The sequence below is a fragment of the Bos indicus x Bos taurus genome, chromosome 15, assembly GCF_003369695.1.
Source record: "Bos indicus x Bos taurus breed Angus x Brahman F1 hybrid chromosome 15, Bos_hybrid_MaternalHap_v2.0, whole genome shotgun sequence".
In the NCBI taxonomy this organism is placed as follows: Eukaryota; Metazoa; Chordata; class Mammalia; order Artiodactyla; family Bovidae; genus Bos; species Bos indicus x Bos taurus.
Genome location: NC_040090.1, coordinates 71,124,085 through 71,131,967, shown reverse-complemented (window position 1 = coordinate 71,131,967; position 7,883 = coordinate 71,124,085). Strand labels below are relative to the sequence as shown.

The 7,883-nt window shown below is 35.5% G+C and overlaps 1 non-coding gene across 1 annotated transcript; it reads left to right on the top strand.

Annotated features, from left to right (window-relative positions):
- Positions 1-316: 316 nt before the first annotated feature.
- Positions 317-388, top strand: TRNAW-CCA. The gene has a single exon. It is a non-coding gene; the product is annotated as a tRNA-Trp (tRNA).
- The last annotated feature ends 7,495 nt before the right edge of the window (positions 389-7,883 follow it).

The window sequence follows — 7,883 nt, the reverse complement described above, 5'->3', positions numbered from 1 at the left end:
TATTGCACAAAATCCTATAAAGATCTTCTGTATTTCCAAAAATAAGACTTCATAAGTATATTAATATTTGAATGACTAATTTAATATATTATCCTTCGGAGTAGTTCTGAAGCCAGAAATTGAAAAAAGAAAGACTGTTTCTTTTGTGTGTGTGTGTGATTTGGAACTCAAGGTACTTAGTAGTGAAAATTATAAAGATCACATTTCTGAGACTACCTACATCCTTATGAAAGAAAAATTTCCCCCAGATCAAGCCAGCCTGAGTATATACTAGCAATTTTTACCTGGTGGGCTACAGTGTAGCTTCCTGTTGGTTTCCCTGGTGGCTCAGAGGTTAAAGTGTCTGCCTCCAATGCAGGAGACCCAGGTTCAATTCCTGGGTTGGGAAGATCCCCTGGAGAAGGAAATGGTAACCCACCCCAGTATTCTTGCCTGGAGAATCCCCTGGATGGAGAAGCCTGGTAGGCTACAGTCCCCGGGGTCTCAAAGAGTTGGACATGACTGAGCGACTTCACTCACTCACTCACAGTGTAGCTTGCCAGGCTCCTCTGTCCATGGAGTTTTTCAGGCAGGAACACTGAAGTGGGTAGTCATTCCCTTCTCCGGGGGATCTGCCCAACGTGGATAGAATCAGGTCTCCTGTATCTCCTGCATTGGCAGGTGGATTCGTCACCACTGTACCACTCACAGGTGGTAAAAGGAAAATCAGATTGCATAATGTGTCAGACTATCAGGCTAGGATAGAGATATCAAGGGAACATTTTATGCAAAGATAGGCATAATAAAGGACAGTAACCACAGGACTGGAAAAGGTCAGTTTTCAATCCAGTCCCAAAGAAAGGAAATGCTAAAGAATGCTCAAACTACTGCACTCATTTCACATGCTAGCAAAGTAATGCTCAAAATCCTTCAAACTAGGCTTCAACAATATGTGAATGAAGAACTTCCAGATGTAAAAGCTGGATTTAGAAAAGGCAGAGGAATCAGAGATCAAATTGTCTACATTGGTTGCATCATAAGAAAATGCTAGAGAATTCTAGAAAAATATCTACTTCTGCTTCATCGACTACACTAAAGCCTTTAACTATGTCAGTCTGTTCAGTCGCTCAGTCATGTCTGACTCTTTGTGTCCCTATGCACTGCGGCACACCAGGTCACGCTGTCCATCACCAACTCCCAGAGCTTACTCAAATTTCTGTCCCATTGAGTCCATGATTCTATCCAACTATCTCATCCTCTGTCATCCACTTCTCTTCCTGCCTTCAGTCTTTCCCAGCATCAGGGTCTTTTCCAATAAGTCAGTTCTTCACATCAGGTGGCCAAAGTATTGGAGCTTCAGCATCAGTCCTTCCAATGAATATGCAGGACTGATCTCCTTTAGGATGGACTTGTTGGATCTCCTTGCAGTCCAAGGGATTCTCAAGAGTCTTCTCTAGCACCACGGTTCAAAGGCCTCAATTCTATGGCACTCAGCCTTTTTTTATTGTGAGCTCTCATATCCATACATGGCTACTGGAGAAACATAGCTTTGACAATATGGACTTTTGTAGGCAAAGTAATGTCTCTGCTTTTTACTATGCTGTCTAGGTTGGCCATAGCTTTTCTTCCAAAGAGCAAGCATGTTTTAATTTCATGGCTGCAGTCACTATCTGCAGTAATTTTGGAGCCCAAGAAAATAAAATCTGTCACTGTTTCCAATGTTTCCTCATCTATTTGTTATGAAGAGATGGGACCAGAGGCCATGATCTTAGTTTTTTGAATGTTGAGTTTTAAGTTGGCTTTTTCATCACCTCTTTCACTTTCATCAAACTGTGGGAAATTCTTCAAGAGATAGGAATACCAGACCACCTTACCCACCTCCTGTGAAACCTGTATGCAGGTCAAGAAGCAGCAGTTAGAACCAGACATGGAACAATTGACTGGTTCCAAATCGGGAAAGGAGTATGTGAAAGCTGTCTATTGTCACTGTATATTTAAGCTTAACTTAAATAAGTTAAGCTTATTTAACTTATATTCAGAGTACATCATGTGAAATGCCAGGCTGGATGAAGCACAACCTGGAATCAAGTTTGCTTGGAGAAAAATCAACAACCTCAGATATCCAGATGATACCACTCATGGCAGAAAGCCAAGAGGAATTAAAGAGCCTTTTCATGAAGGTGACGCTTGCTTCTTGGGAGAAAAGCTATGACCAACCTAGACAGAATTTTATAAAGCAGAGACATTACTTTGCCTACAAAATTCCATATTATCAAAGCTATGGGTTTTCCAGTAGTCGTGTATGGATGTGACAGCTCACAATAAAAAACATCTGAGTGCCATAAAATGGATGCCTTCAAACCATGGTGCTGGAGAAGACTCTTGAGAATCCCTTGAACTGAAAAGAGATCAAATCAGTCAGCCGTAAAGGAAATCAACCCTAAATTTTCATTGGAAAGACTAATGCTGAAGCTCTAATACTTTGGCCACCTGATGGGAAGTGTCAACTCATTGGAAAGACCCTGATGCTGGGAAAGATTGAAGGCAGGAAGAGAAGGGGAGAACAGAAGATGAGATGGTTGGATGGCATAACCACCTCAATGGATATGAGTTTGACCAAACTCTGGGAGATGGTGAAGGATAGGGAAAGCTTGGAGTACTGCAGTCCATGGGGTTGCAAAGAGTTGGGCATGATGAGTGACTGAACATGAGTAAATTAGGCTAGGAGGTATTAACTGTCCATTATCTGTGTCTATCCCCCACTACTACCCTGCCAATCACCATCAATACTAGTAATACTCTTAAGAAATAATAGTAAATACTCTTCAGAAACACTATTGCTTATCATTCTCTTGTTGACTCAATAAAACAGAAAGGTAAATTAAAATTTAATTAAGCACTCTGGGTGGAAGGAGAAAATATGCTAAGTCACTTCAGTCGTTTCCGACTCTGTGCGACCCCATAGACGGCAGCCCACCAGGCTCCCCCGTCCCTGGGATTCTCCAAGCAAGAACACTGGAGTGGGCTGCCATTTCCTTCTCCAATGCATGAAAGTGAAAAGTGAAAGAAGTCGCTCAGTCGTGTCCTACTCTTAGCGACCCCATGGATTGCAGCCTACCAGGCTCCTCCGTCCATGGAATTTTCCAAGCAAGAGTACTGGAGTGGGGTGCCATTGCCTTCTCCACGAAGGAGAAAGTAGGAAGGTCTTAACTTGCATATTTTCAACAAATTTTTCACAAGAAATAATTAAAAGTCTCTCTGTGGGTCACTTAAAATAGTGGTAGGGCAGAAAACAAAAAGAGAATGGATATACATTGTGATCTAAACATCTTTGTATATTTCTCTATTTATATTATGTGACATAAATAAGCTTTTGCCATATATGCATTCATAATATCAGCTAATGGCTAGCCTAATGAAACAACAGCCTGATGAATTATGAATTTATTTCCATTTTAGAAAGCTTCTCTATCTCTTAATGTTTGAGGTTTTTAAAAATTAATTACCACAATAGTTGATTTACACATGGTGACTTGAGCACCTAACTTAGTCTTAAATTTATTTTAAAATACCAGAAATAGACTATAATATAAAATAGGTAGACAAGCTTGCACAAGAGGTGTCAGAGTAAATAATTTTTATCGTTCCCCACTCTGAAGCCCTTTGAGATGAAGAAAAATAAACAAATACAAGAAAACATAACGGAACTATAGGACACTTCCAAACCTATTGCTCCAAGTCCATAAATAAATCTCACTTTCAATTCTAATACTGTGACAATAGTGTCATATTAAGTGAAAACACTGGTAAGTGGTATACATCTCTTTTTGTTGAGATGCACCTACAAAAGTACCTGGCACATAATATGTGAAATCTAAATGCTTAGTAATAAATAGCACTATTTAAATGTTAAAAGCTAAAACTTAAAAAATATATAAAGATGAAAATTATAGCATTGCAATGGTACTTGTAGGTGTAATATTCATCATACCACCATTAGGATGTTCTTTATTTTTGATAGTACCAAGAATACTTTTGGGGTTCCCTGGTGGCTGAGATGGTAATGAATCTGCCTGCAATGCAGGAGATACAGGTTCCATGCCTAGGTCAGGAAGATACCCTGGAGAAGGGAATAGCAACCCACTCCAGTACTCTTGCCTGGAGATTTATGTATAAAGGAGCCTAGCGCGCTATAGTCCATGGAGTTGCAAGGAGTTGGACACAACTAACACACACACCCAAGAATATTTTTAAAGCTGTAAACATATCAGTCTCTGAAAAAAATGTGAAAGATATAAAAAAGTCTTTAAATAATATAAAATTTTATTAACACAACAATAAACTGGAATTAAATAACAAAAGTACTAATAACAACAAAATAGAAATATTTTTAAAGAAACCACTAGACCAAGGATATTCATATAACAATTACAAGAGTAACTGAAAAATAGCAATGAAAATGTTATATATCTAAACCTGTGGGGTAGCTAAACTGAGGAGTTATCCATAGATCAAGAATGTTATTGCAAAATAATAAAATCTGGATTTCCTGTATTAGTAAAAGAAAATCAATAAAATGATAGGCAAATTCTAGAACAAATTCTTTGAATAAGAAAATATATTCATAAGAAAGATATTTGGCAAAACTAATACAATTATGTAAAGTTTAAAAATAAAATAAAATTAAAGCTTGAAGAAAAAAAAAGAAAATATATTCATAAGAAAGATAAATCAGAAGACATTTTAATAAAGATAAATAGAAAATCATAAATACATAAAATTAGTCAGGACATAAAAAAGTCACAGCTACAGATGACCTTTTATTATTTTAATTGCTCATTAAATATGTTTGTTTTTTTTTATAACTAAGAGAATGTATTTTACCAGTAGCTTCCTTTGGCTACTGGAGCAATATAATGAATAGAAATAGCAGTAAAGACTATTGACACACACAGCCTCAGGATCTCTCAGCCACTTGAGATTTATGTCAAGGACACCATAAATATTAAGCAATGTCTTGATCCATGCAAAATTCAAGCAAAGGAATAATCACAAAGACTTTTTAAGTTCCACTCTGTCCCATCATCATTGTTATTCACAAGGGCTAAAATGTTGTTCCCAAAAATGTTGATAATGTTTATCATTGACGACGGGTGATAAAGTTTTTGATCTTTATTTTACTGTACTAGACAAGATTTATGATCTTAATATTAAAAACTAAAAGTTTTTTTTTATTATTTTTACTATTATTATTGCAAACCTAAGGACATTTCTCTGAATGCAAACAAGAAACAGCAAAATAGAAAGGAGTTATTAAAGGCAGGCATTGCTCACATCTTCTTATTGTGGCTTGTATTTGCTGCTGTATGGGAACTTTTGAATTTATTGGAATTTGCAATAATGTTTGCCAACATATGACATGAAAAACTTGGCCAGAATTTTTGCCAAACTCCCTTTTCAGAAGGATAGTTTCTGAATCAAAGTGACAAAAGTATTTTTCGAACTAGGAGTTCATGGGAGGGTATAAGTTAGCAATGCAATATATAATTCTAACAGTATTTGCTATTAAACAACTTTTATGTTAAAATATTAAATGCACTTGGTATCAGTAAATGAACTAATATCTATATAAAGGAAAATTACTGTGTGTGTTGCCATACAGAGCCCATTTGACCATCTTAACTTACTTAACCAGTAAGTTAATTAAATGGAAGTTTAGTCAAGCAAGTGTTAACTGTTCATTTGTGTGCGCGTGTGTGTGTGCGCGCATGTGAGCGAGTATTGGAGACTGGGTTCTACTATAAAGCGAAGGGAAAAGAAACTAACAGCTGTTTAATATCCAGTAAGAACCTAACATTGTTATAGACCCTTATCACATATTTTATCTCATTTTGTCCTCATAACACAGCTGTTAGGTATTATAATTCCCACTCTATACATGATGAAACTGCAGCTCAGAGAGTTTAAGTAATTTGGCCAAAGCTATAAAGCCAGCAAGGAGCAAAGTCTGAATTCTAATCTAATGTCACTTTGTTACTGATTAGCAAAGAACATTTTCTTTCCATTATACTACTACATTAATAGAGGTAACTAATTTGATTTAATTGTTCAATGACTTTAGAGACACTTCAAATCTGTTACAAATGATACAGCTACTTATAGACACACCTAAAACAAGTAGCTCAAATTAGAAGATATCCAGTCCTCTCAGCAAGATGAACTTTACTTTAAAACACTGTGAAAATTTGCTTTTCACAAAGCAAGCTAAACTAAAGAAAAATTCATTCATGTCTTCAGATTTTAAGTATGGAAACTCATTAAAAAAAAAAAAGTAGACTAAAATAGTATGAAAATCAATCTACCTTGACTAAAAGGTAGAATTAGAAGTTTAATTCCACTGTCCCTTTGTCTCAGGATGACAAAGAACTCAGTTCAATCTCTCAAAACAAGAGTGTTGCACTGAAGAAGCAGTGAATATTAGGTATAAGTCTATAATCTATACTTATCAAAAATCAAAATCTTCAGTTCTCTTTGCATTTGGCTAAAATCCCATGCATAATTCCAATTACCTTTACTCTAGGTGCTCGATGAACTGAGTTTAGAGTAAATGAATCTTTAGTATTTGTTTTCTGAGAGATGGCCATAACCATTAGTTCATCCCTCTGATTATAACTTTAAAGATTTGACAGTCACTGTTATTTATACTTTTTATTGATTTCACAAATGTGAATTGATTTATTCTGCCAAGAAATTTAACTTGCCCAAATTGCATCTTACAACACTTAGAAGATAATATTTCACTTTTTTCATTTTGTTTAGTCTGGAAAGCAGAAGGAATGACAAATGAATAATCCTAAGTAAATAATAAACTTCAAATACTTAAGACTGGAACTCAAAGAATCCATCAGTAATTTTCTACTATACAAAATGTACATGACTCATTTTTTGAATTTGCATAAAAGTTCAAAATGAGATATCCACTTTCATGATACAAGCCGAACTATTAAAAATGTGTTTTGTGAAATCTTATGAAAATCATAAAGAAACATATCTGTTTCCATTTATGCTGTATGCTACCTACCTTTGTCCTATTTGACCTTCATCCATTGCTTTGTATTTTTTAGCTTCGGTGCTTTAAAATTAAGCCAATATAATAATAATTATATTACAAATTCAAATGTTTTTCAATATTTCCATTTCTTTTGCATGTTTCAGTTCTAATCTCCAAGCCATTTACTTAAAAATTTGACTTATCATAAATTAAGTTGCAGTTACAGTAAAAATTGTTTTTAGATAAAAGTTGAATTGAAAGAACTACAATTCTCAGACATCTCTGGACAGCAAGTAAGTTTATTCTCCTCAATAATTAACAATTTTAGAAGTGCCAAAGTTTAAAGGAGGAACCCATGTATCATTTCTTCAAACTAAGCCTCAAGTCTTCAACTTCAAGGACATGCCTATGCATAAATCAGTTTTCCTGAAGGAGTTAAAAATGATTAGATAGTATATATTTCATGTAGAATGACTGGGCAAATGAACTTTATATAATGAGTATTAAATGGTTAAATCATAAATAAGAGGAGCCAGAGGCAGAAAGTATGTGTGATTGCGAAAGAATCATAGAGTTCGATGGTTCCTATAACAAATCATAGCACAGGAACCAGTTTTCTCATCACTAGAAAGCTAGGAGTTTAGAATACCCTCCTGTCACTGTTGTATGTCTCAAAGGCAGTGGAATAATAAAAAGAGGCATAAAAGGTGTATAGAAAGTTACACATGAAAGTTTTAGATATGAAGAGTGCACAGATACATCAAAAGGAATTCAATGACTGGGATTGATATTTCCAGGCACTGAGAAGCTCAGATGGTTTAGTATGACAGTGATTAAGTTACACTGAGTTAAA